The sequence below is a fragment of the Pteropus alecto genome, unplaced genomic scaffold (assembly GCF_000325575.1).
Source record: "Pteropus alecto unplaced genomic scaffold, ASM32557v1 scaffold359, whole genome shotgun sequence".
Lineage (NCBI taxonomy): Eukaryota > Metazoa > Chordata > Mammalia > Chiroptera > Pteropodidae > Pteropus > Pteropus alecto.
Window position 1 is genome coordinate 4,040,494 of NW_006443119.1, and position 9,759 is coordinate 4,050,252.

Below are 9,759 nucleotides of genomic sequence, written 5' to 3' on the forward strand. Positions count from 1 at the left end.
GTATTCACGAGCAGACTCCCATCATCACTGCTCCTGGGTCCTGGCCTGGAATTTGGCCAGAGTTCCTGTACTTTCAGGTCCTCCCAGGAAGAGAGCATAAGGGCCATAGCAAGTAGAATGGTCAGCAAGACCAGGTTGGGTGGTTCAGTCAAGTCACTTGATGTCTCTGAGGTGTTTGGGCTGGATGACCTCTGAAGTCCTTGCTAGCTCTAATGTTCAACTGAGTTTTCCCCAGAAGCATGGGCTCTCTGCTGAGGTTGTTCCCTAGAGCCATATGCATGGAGAAATGGAGAGAAAGAAGAGAATTCACACCATAATGTGGAGACAGAGCCTTCCTTCTGTCCTTCTCCACTATATTTATCATCCTTGACTCTGAATCTACCCCCTGGAACTAGAGCTCTGCAGTCACGGGAATCTCTAATCTGTAACCCACACTGACTTTCTTGTTGGGGAATAATTCTGCTCCCTTTCCTGATAAAGTGTTGAATCTTGGCCCCATGATGCAGTTTTGAACATTCTTTGCATTAGTGATCATTCTCTCCACTCCTATGCAGGGTCTGTATCTAGACTGTCCCTGTCAAAGTCTTTGGTGAAGAGAGGCACGTTCATTCCATGAAATGGAGGAGAAGACTTTCTTTTTTGTGGCTCAGTTTTTACCACTCTGGGAGTGGCCACATAGATAACACACTGCCTGCTTCTAATCTCCCAGGTTTCCAATCATTTTCTCACAGAGTTGGAACTCTAGCAATGTAACACTAATTGATTTCTTTTTTTCTGAAAATTTCCCTTCAGCCCTGGAACCCTGACTCTTGACTCCAAGAGGGTGAATCTCGGAAATCATTCACATACCAGCTATGGTGTCCCAACTGCTGTGTATATAAACCCAGAAATGAGTAGGTCTTGAGACAGCAGCATCTGAGTCATACAGGCCATGGGACATCAGCCTCCAACTTCTTTGTGGATATACCCTTAATACCTGATTATACGTGGGACGGTGAGCAGACATGGCAAAACTACTGCCATATTTTCTGGTACTCATAGACCCTCAATGTCTTTGCCCAAGAAAGCAGAGGTTGTCCATTGCTGTGCCTGTGGTCTGGCCTTAGGAAACTGGGGTTGCTCAAAGCAAATCCAGGGACTCTTAGTATGGGAGAGGGCTTAGAGAGACAGGGGGGTATGTGGTTTCCTAATTTGTATAGAGAAGTGAGAGAAGAGATCTTTATGTTCCAAGTTGTCTAACTTATTTCATTATCTATTTTTGTTTCCCACCAACATGGCAGGAAATTTTTGTGTTCCCCATTGAGTCAGATAATTCCTTTTCCATAGTAGAAGTGTGGCTAAAGAAGCCACCAAGGCCTCGGTGTGCATCAGATTCTATACTAACCCTACCCATGAATTAGTGATTAGGGATATAACATTCTGGAGCAAGAAAATGAGATCCTCCTGTTTAAAGAAAAAGTTGAGTCTACAGCCATGCCACTCTGAGCAAGCATGATCCCCTCTGATCTTGGAAGCTAAGCAGGGTCGGGCCTGGTTAGTACTTGGGCAGGAGACCACTTAGGAAGACCAAGTGCTGTAGATGTAAAAATAGGGGATTGTAAGTTGACAAGGTCCTTGCAGTCTGTGAGGTAAACCAAGGGTTGACTCGCCTAAAACAAATAAAATAAATAAATAAATAAAATAATAAGTACATACATACATACACACACACACACACACACAAAAAACTTTCTTAGGATAACCTAGCAAGTAAACAGTAAAACAGGACTTGAAACACAAGTCTGGATATACCCAAAACTATATATATACATATATATATATACACATACATACATACATATATACACACATATATATGTATATATATATATACACATGTATATATATACACATATATTTAATATCAATATCTCATAAAGATGTCCTGGTCTAAAGCACCTCTGTGTGGGCTGGAAGTCTGCCCCTAGGATTGTAGAGCTCTGAGTAGATGGGACATAGGCAAGTATTGTCTTGGGGCAAGAGCAGGATTTGTTTGGTGGTAACTTTGATAAGAATCAGTCTAGTGGAATACATTGGAGATGTGAATATGTGGGACTTTGTGTGATCATCAGCTGAGATTCACAGTGTCTATCATAGTGGGACTTTTCATCCTAATGTCCTGGCCTGGATGGCACCAGCACATGAGGTACATGGAAAAGTGTTCCCCAAGCCGAGCCACGTCCCTGAGGTTCTTCTTGCTCCTTTCGGAGTGCAGGTCCGGAAGGCAAATCTCAGAGATTAAACCTCCCTCTCCTCATGTGTCAGGCTCTTCAGTATTTGTGTCCCCCACACTCTGCTGTTCAACATATCAGAACCTTGCCTCAGCTCTGTTGGGACTGATTTCCCTCCCTCTTCAATGCACCTCCAGCTGAAGGAGTGTATAAGGGTTAGTGAACAGCTTATTGAAGCAGTAATCACTGGAGATTAGAATTGAGGAATTTCTTGAGCTTAAGGCACCTTAGAAACCACAGGGAATAGTGGTTTTCATACTTTTGTTTGAAAACTTGCTATCAAATAAGATACGGGAACACCTCACATTTATAAAAAACAAAACAAAACAGTAGAAGCAACGGGTCTGTTCCTCAAGCCATTTAAATTTTCATTATTTTGTGGAAAGTGTTAGCTGTTTGTGGAACCCCTAATCTTTCCCAAAGCCCGTATTTCCAAGTAGCACAATTTTAAAACTTTAGACCGAAAACCTCATTATACAGATTTTGAAGACTTAGAGAGGAAAGGCACTATTACAAAAGTAATAGTCTATCTTGGAGTGGAAATGAAATGCAGGCCTTCTGATTTCTTACTATGGCAGCTGTATTTTGGTTATTCTTCCAGCCCCTACTTTTCATAATTGAACTCCTGCTCTGCATTCAAAGATGGCTTTTGGCAACTGTGTTCCTATTATGCGCTATTAAATCACTGACTACACTTGATTTGGACCAAAGGTGATTTCCTAACTTAATCTGGACTGGGTGGATTACTCCTTTATTTATACCTTTTAAAAAATTATTATTTTAATTACTTTCAAGTGTACAGTAAATTGGTTAGACATCTATATAGTTCATAAAACGATCTCCCCAATTGCTCCCTCCCTCGTTGACCCTCCACCTAGCCAACATATTAATGCTAACTGCATTCCCTATGCCGTGCTCCCCATCCCTGTGACCATCCATCAGCTACTAATTTGTACTCCTTTAACCCTTCACCCCATTCTCCCAATTCTCAAACCCCTTCCCCTCTGTCCATCACTAAATTGTCCACTATATTTATGAGTCTGTTTTTGATTAGTTTGTTTTTTATTCCTTAGATTCCACATATGTGAAATCATATAGTGTCTGATTTAAATACCTTCTAGGCTTATCAAAGCAATATCTTTTTCCATCCATTGCCTTTTAGTCTGTGTGTGTCTTTTAATCTAAAATGAGTGTTTTATAGGCAACATGTAGGGGTCTTGTTTTCCTTTCCATTCATCCACTCTTTTACTTGGAGCACTTAATTCTTTTCTATTTGAGGTTCTTATTGATAGGAATGTAGTTGTTACTATTCTTTATTCTTGTTTTTGATACATGTTTTTTCTTCTTAAAGAAGTCCCTCCAATATTTCCTGTAACACTGGCTTGGTGGTGATAAATTTCTTTAGCTTATTTTTCTCTGGGAAGCTCTTTATCTGTCCTTCAACTCTAAATGATAGCTTTGCTGGATAAATTATTCTTAGTTGTAGATCCTGGATCTTCATCCTGTTGAATATTTTTTGTCAAGCCCTTCTGTCTTGCATAGTTTCTTTTGAGAAATCAGCTGCCAGTCTTATGAATTTTCCCTTATAAGTAACTATTTGTTTTTCTCTTGCTGCTTCCAATATTCTTTCTTTGTATTTAACCTTTGGCATTTTCATTATGACATGTCTTGGTGTGGGCCTCTAAGGATCCCTGATTTTTGGAATTCTCTGAGCTTCCTAGGGTTTTATGTCCATTTCCTTCACCAGGTTAGAGAAGTTTTCCATCATTATTTCTTCAAACAGCTGTTCAACATCTCGATTTTCTTCAGTTACACCGATCAGACAGATATTTGGACCCTTAATAGTGGCCCATATGCTTCTTAAATTATTTTTATAATCTTGGCATCTTATCTCTAGCCATTCTGATCGCATGTCCTTGGCTTTCCCATCCTCTAAATAGATCGTTTGATTCTTTTCTTTATTAACCTTGTTTATTCCTTTGTTTATTCCATTTAATATACTTCTCATCTCAGATAATGTGTTCTTAATTTCAGACTGATTCCCTTTTATAATTTCCATTTCCATTTTTATGTTTTTTTAAATCTCTTTGTTGATTTTATCTACACTTCCCAAAAGTTCATTGAGCATCTGTATAACCAGTGTTTTGAACTCTGCATCTGTTAGATTACTTGACTCCATTATTTCTGGATCTCTGTTCTGTTCCCTCATATGGTTTATGCTTCCCAGTCTTATTAGTGTGGATTTGTGAAGTAGGTGACAAGTGGCACAGTCCTGAGAGGGGTTCAGCTGCAGGCCAAATTTAGCCCAAGCCTCTGCCCCTCCGGGGCCACCTGTTAAGATTCAGCAAGCAATCTACAGATGCTGTGCTTATAGTTACCTCAAAAGGCCACACCAGAAACTGAGGCCAGCTGCCTCCAGTGTGAGTCTAGGTGCTGCTCAGCAAAGATCACCTGGCTCTCTGGGGATGTTCTGGATGTGGCTTGGGTGGGGCCTCAAGTGGGGGGGGGGAGTTTCAGGGAAACCTCTTGGTAGAGCGACTTCTGTTATCCAGTTTGATGACATCAGGACTATGGCGGTGCTGTGTCCGGTGCACTGGCAAGGGAGAGGGCTCAACAAGGAACAATGGATACCACTGGCATTTATGTACAGAATAAGTCTTGCCTTGGCCCTCACTCTGACAACGTCTCCTTGTAAGTCCTTGGTGCCCCATGTGCGCAGCCAAATTGGCGCTGGTGCTCAAAGTGAGCAGGTCCGTCTCTGCGAAAATCCACTTGCGGACTCAGCTCCTTTAAGAGACATCTGCCACTGCTGCTACCTCTGTCTCACTCAGCCGCTCATGACCCAGCAGCCCCGCATCCTCACCCCATCCTATCTTCTGCTGTTGCAGGGTGATTTCTTGGATTTCTCCCTAGTTGTATGGCTTGTTTGTCTAGATCCCAGGTGATTTTTCCTTGCTGCTGCTCCTTGTTTCTGTCACAACTTTGATTTGGTCACCAGAGAGATGAACAGAGCTTCTATCATCTATGCCATTTATCGTTCCTCTTTATTTATACCTTTGAATTAAGACTGAGAAGTTCTCTTCCAGTTTGAGCAGAGATGAAAGATGGAGGGAGAGAGACTTGCTTGGATTCCTGGTTCCAGTTCCTGATGAAGCAAAAATTCTTTCATTAAATCTTTTCAGATTTATGCTGCCTGTTATTGGTAAACCTGTTACTGAAGACCCCCACTTTTTCATAGTATTCTACCTTCAAGAGACGTAAATTACCAGGTTTCAGGTGAACAACTGTTTGTTGTTGATTTCTAGGAGTTCAATCTTCTCTCCTCCTATAATATATAGTTTCTAGATTGTCAGAATTTAACTTAAATATTTGCCTCAATCTTTAAAAAAATATATAAATTATATCATAAAAATTTTAATATCGCTGAATATTTCTCAATGTTGGCCTTTCTTCTATATTACAATAGATCATGAAAAAACTTCATATTCTTTAAAATTATACCCTAAAAAGTAATTGCAGTTATAGGGGAGAAATGCAGTTTAGGCATTCCATTCAAGACTTATGCAACACCATAATTGACTCAATGTCAGTTGAGTAACTATTCTACTAAAACTGTTTCAAGAATAAATTAAGATAAAAATATACCAAGTGCTTGACGTTACCTTTAAAAAAACCCAGATAAATCTCACTTGATGGATAGGTGTATAAGTAAAAGTTGAATAATGGAGAGAAAGGCAAAATGCACCAAGATTAGAAAAGGTACTTCTAGGATGGAACATGTGGCCAGATGGGCTGAGAGGAAGAATATTTGTTCCTTGAGTTTGCTGTATTTCCCTTTGTTAGCTGTTACTTGGTGGTAGAAAATAGCAACTGAGTGATAAAAAATGATGACAATATTTGTATTACACTGATATCATTCCCTTGCCTATCAATCACATCTGAATTAGTTTATGTTACAGAAACAAGTGCTGTAGCTGAATAGAGTGTACTAATGACCAGTGGTGGTAGTGCTGGACTTTCTGCTTACAAAGGGCTTAGGAGTGGCCGTGTGGTTGGAAGGGGGTACTAGGGACCTTATATCAAGATTACATTTGAATAGCAAGTATATTTTAGTTCTTTTTTACTTAAATTTAGTCATCCCCCCAAAAGTTGGCTCTGGCTTTGTTAATTACATAAGAAATGAGGGGACAGAGAGGATGCTATTCAAAGATGACCTAGAGCATTCCAAAGCCCCCCAAAATGGAACAGTCAAAAAGTGAAGTGATTTCTTTAGTAGTTTATTTGGCCCCAGCGGCTAAGCTTCCAAGGTATCTTCAGTTCAGAAATCTGCTTAGGGTGATTATAAAGTTGAAACAAATATGAAGACATAAAAAAGAACTTTCTCAAGTGTAATTCACCTGTGAACAATTCTTCAGGAGGAAGCATGGCAGTAGGCTGTGGGGCCAGAACCAAATGTTCTTGCCCAGAATGTACTTAGGAGGCTGTGTCACTTGGTAAGAGCCCAGAGGATGTCAAAAACATAAGGCTGAAAGTAATGGATGGGAATCAAGAGCATTTGATTATGCAGAAAGAAGAAGAAAGAGACATCACATAAGACACGGTGATGGGTATTGCCAACATTTGGATACCTAAACTGTTCAAGAGGGTAACAATGTCTCCATTGCTTCTCTTAGAGTGTACAGAGGTGGATTTCTCTCAGAGGGGGCAAATTCATGGACTTCAAATTAATCTCTTAAGAAATTTCTCCCAAATTAGTTTATAGGTTATGGACTCAGGACAATTGGCATCAATTCTCTGGCATCTTGTGAAGCCCAGACCAAGCTTTTCTTAAACTATTCTCATTCTCTCAGATATTATAGAGTTGCTATTATCGACTTTGGTGACAAAGGATTGGGAAAAATAATTTTGTTTGGGATATCTGATTTAGTAACTGAGATATTAGCTTGTTTTCTACATTTTGTAGGTGAGAGTCAGTGCTGTGATAATCTTGTGGGTCCCATTAAACACTCTGTACTTTTTAAAGAAAGGGCTTATTCAACTTTGCAGGTCTTGAAGAAACCACATTCTCTTAATGGAAGACATCCAGGCTGCAGTTGTTGAAGGAATGTGACTCTACACTGGCCATGCAGTGTTATTCTCTGGATGACATAAGCAGAATTAGCAATTGCGAGGGGGGTAGATTTGGAATCTAATTTCTTTGAATTTTTAACTCAAAAAGGTGAGACAATTTGACTCTGGGCTTTACTTACAAGGAAATTTAATTTTTTTGACTTTAATCTCCCCCTGATTAAATTATCATTTAATAATAAAGAGATTTTGTATTTAGATTTGCGGCATCTATTTGTTATTGGTATTTATTATGAAAATATCTTAATATTGCCATTTAATTTCTTTGCAGAGCTTTAGATGGAGCCATATTTGGACAATATGACTAGAAATCATTTGGATCGGGAAGAATAGGGATTTGAGTGTAGCATAGACTTATAGTTAATTTAATTAATCTATTTTTTTCTAGTACATTTCAAAGCTTCTTGAGCAAAATTTACACTGACCACCAGAAGTCATAGAAGAATTTATAATGGAGCACTTGGAGAGAGCCACATCTCTGCTTGGTCACAGGTATATTGATTGATCTCTTTGGTTTAAAAGAACAAAAAATAGAGGTATTTTTTGATGAAATATTTACTCCACCTGCCTCACGTTTCCTTCCAGATGATGGAAGCAGCATTAGAAAAATGTTTCTGGCCTCGATTCCCTTACAGTCTCCCCTCCAGGGGACAAGTCAGTTGTGTTCTGTAGCTGGCTAGTTCAGGCTCTGCACACCTCTTCCCAACACTGTATTCGATCACATCACATCAGTAGTTTAAAATCAGCCCTAGTGGGAGTTTTACAGTATGGAAACCAGCAAACACTACAAATCAGGACTTTTTGTTCCAGAAACTGATTTAACAGCAGTACTTTTGTCATCTACTTTGGAGGGAATGACTTATTCTATTAATGGCTTTTGGATAAGAAACTGAGCATGTATATGTCAATTCCTTTCTCTCCTCTTCTCTCTGTGAATATGCATGTGTGTTTCTCTACTTGTCCTGAAGATAGCATATGTTTGGGTGGGCTCTCAGCTATGTGGTGACTTTGACTCCAAGTACTCTGTATCCATGAGGAGAAATCTATCTGATCTAGCACTACCGGGGACTGGGTGAGAAAAGTTGTCTATGTCTGGATATCAATATTAAACCATTTTCAGCAACCCAACCTCTTTCAATTTTAAAGTTAATGTTTTGACTACTGTCTGTCTGACTTAATTTCTCTCAATTGGTTCAAAACTTAGATGAAAAAGAGAGCAGTACAATTTATAAGCTTCCTTACACCTCAACACTTATATTTTCTCTTGAGTTGTTTAGAAGTTATGTGTATATATACTCTTCTAATGATTACTTTTAACTTAAATTATATATTTTTTATTTCGAGAAATGATCCTACATTTGATGGAAATTTACATTAGATTTTTTAAAACTAAAACTATAATAATTTAAAGAAAGCTTTAGCTTCTGACTCAGATGCAAACATAGTAATAGAATTATGTTGTTTCTTTCTTACCTATTTTTTAATGAGTAGAACTTTTTAAAACAAACATTTTATTTTGCAGTAATTTTATATTTATAGATAAGTTGCATAAATAATGCTGAGAGTTCCTATATGCCCTTCACCCAATTTCTTTCAATTTTAACATCTTGTATTATTTTGGTACATTTGTCAAAACTGAAAAATCAGCATTGGTACATTACTATTAACTGAACTCAAGTCTTCATTCATATTTTTCTACTTTTTACACTAAAGTGTTTTTTTCTATTCAAGGATTCAATCCAATGTACCACATTACATTTAGTCATCATGTCTCCTAGTCTCCTGTGGCCTATAATAATTTGTCTTTCTTTTGTTTCATGAACTTAACAGTTTTGAGAAGTACTGGTCATATATTTTGTAGAAAGTCCTTCGATTTGAATTTGTCTGATGTTTCTGTCCTTATTAGACTGGAGTTTTAGGTTTTTAAGATGAATTATTCATTAAAAACCCTTTATAAACATAATAGATATGTAGATATTATTGTATGTTATATAATATTGTTTTCAATTTTAAAAGCTGAGTAAGAGATAACATTTAAGTAACTTTTACAACTTGCCTTTTTTATTCCACATTGTTTTAAGATCCATTATTTTTGAAATACGGGCATTTTTTTTCCTTATAATGTGATACATGCATTCCTGAAAATCCTCATGTTTTGCATAATTGTGCACGAAAAACAGCAGGGCCTGTGGAATAATTATACCCCTAAATTATTGGACCAATAGATCATTAGGGACAGACCACTTAAAACCTATGCACTAACACATCAGAGTATTAACGTTACCAATAACAATCCCAATGAAATTATGAGCACAGAGAAGGCTTTTCAGACACTTTCACCTGCCTCACAATTAGTTATGCT

General features: G+C 38.2%; 1 pseudogene; it reads left to right on the forward strand.

Moving 5' to 3' along the window:
• Nucleotides 1–1,463: 1,463 nt before the first annotated feature.
• LOC112471872 lies at nt 1,464–1,582 on the forward strand (annotated as a pseudogene).
• The last annotated feature ends 8,177 nt before the right edge of the window (nt 1,583–9,759 follow it).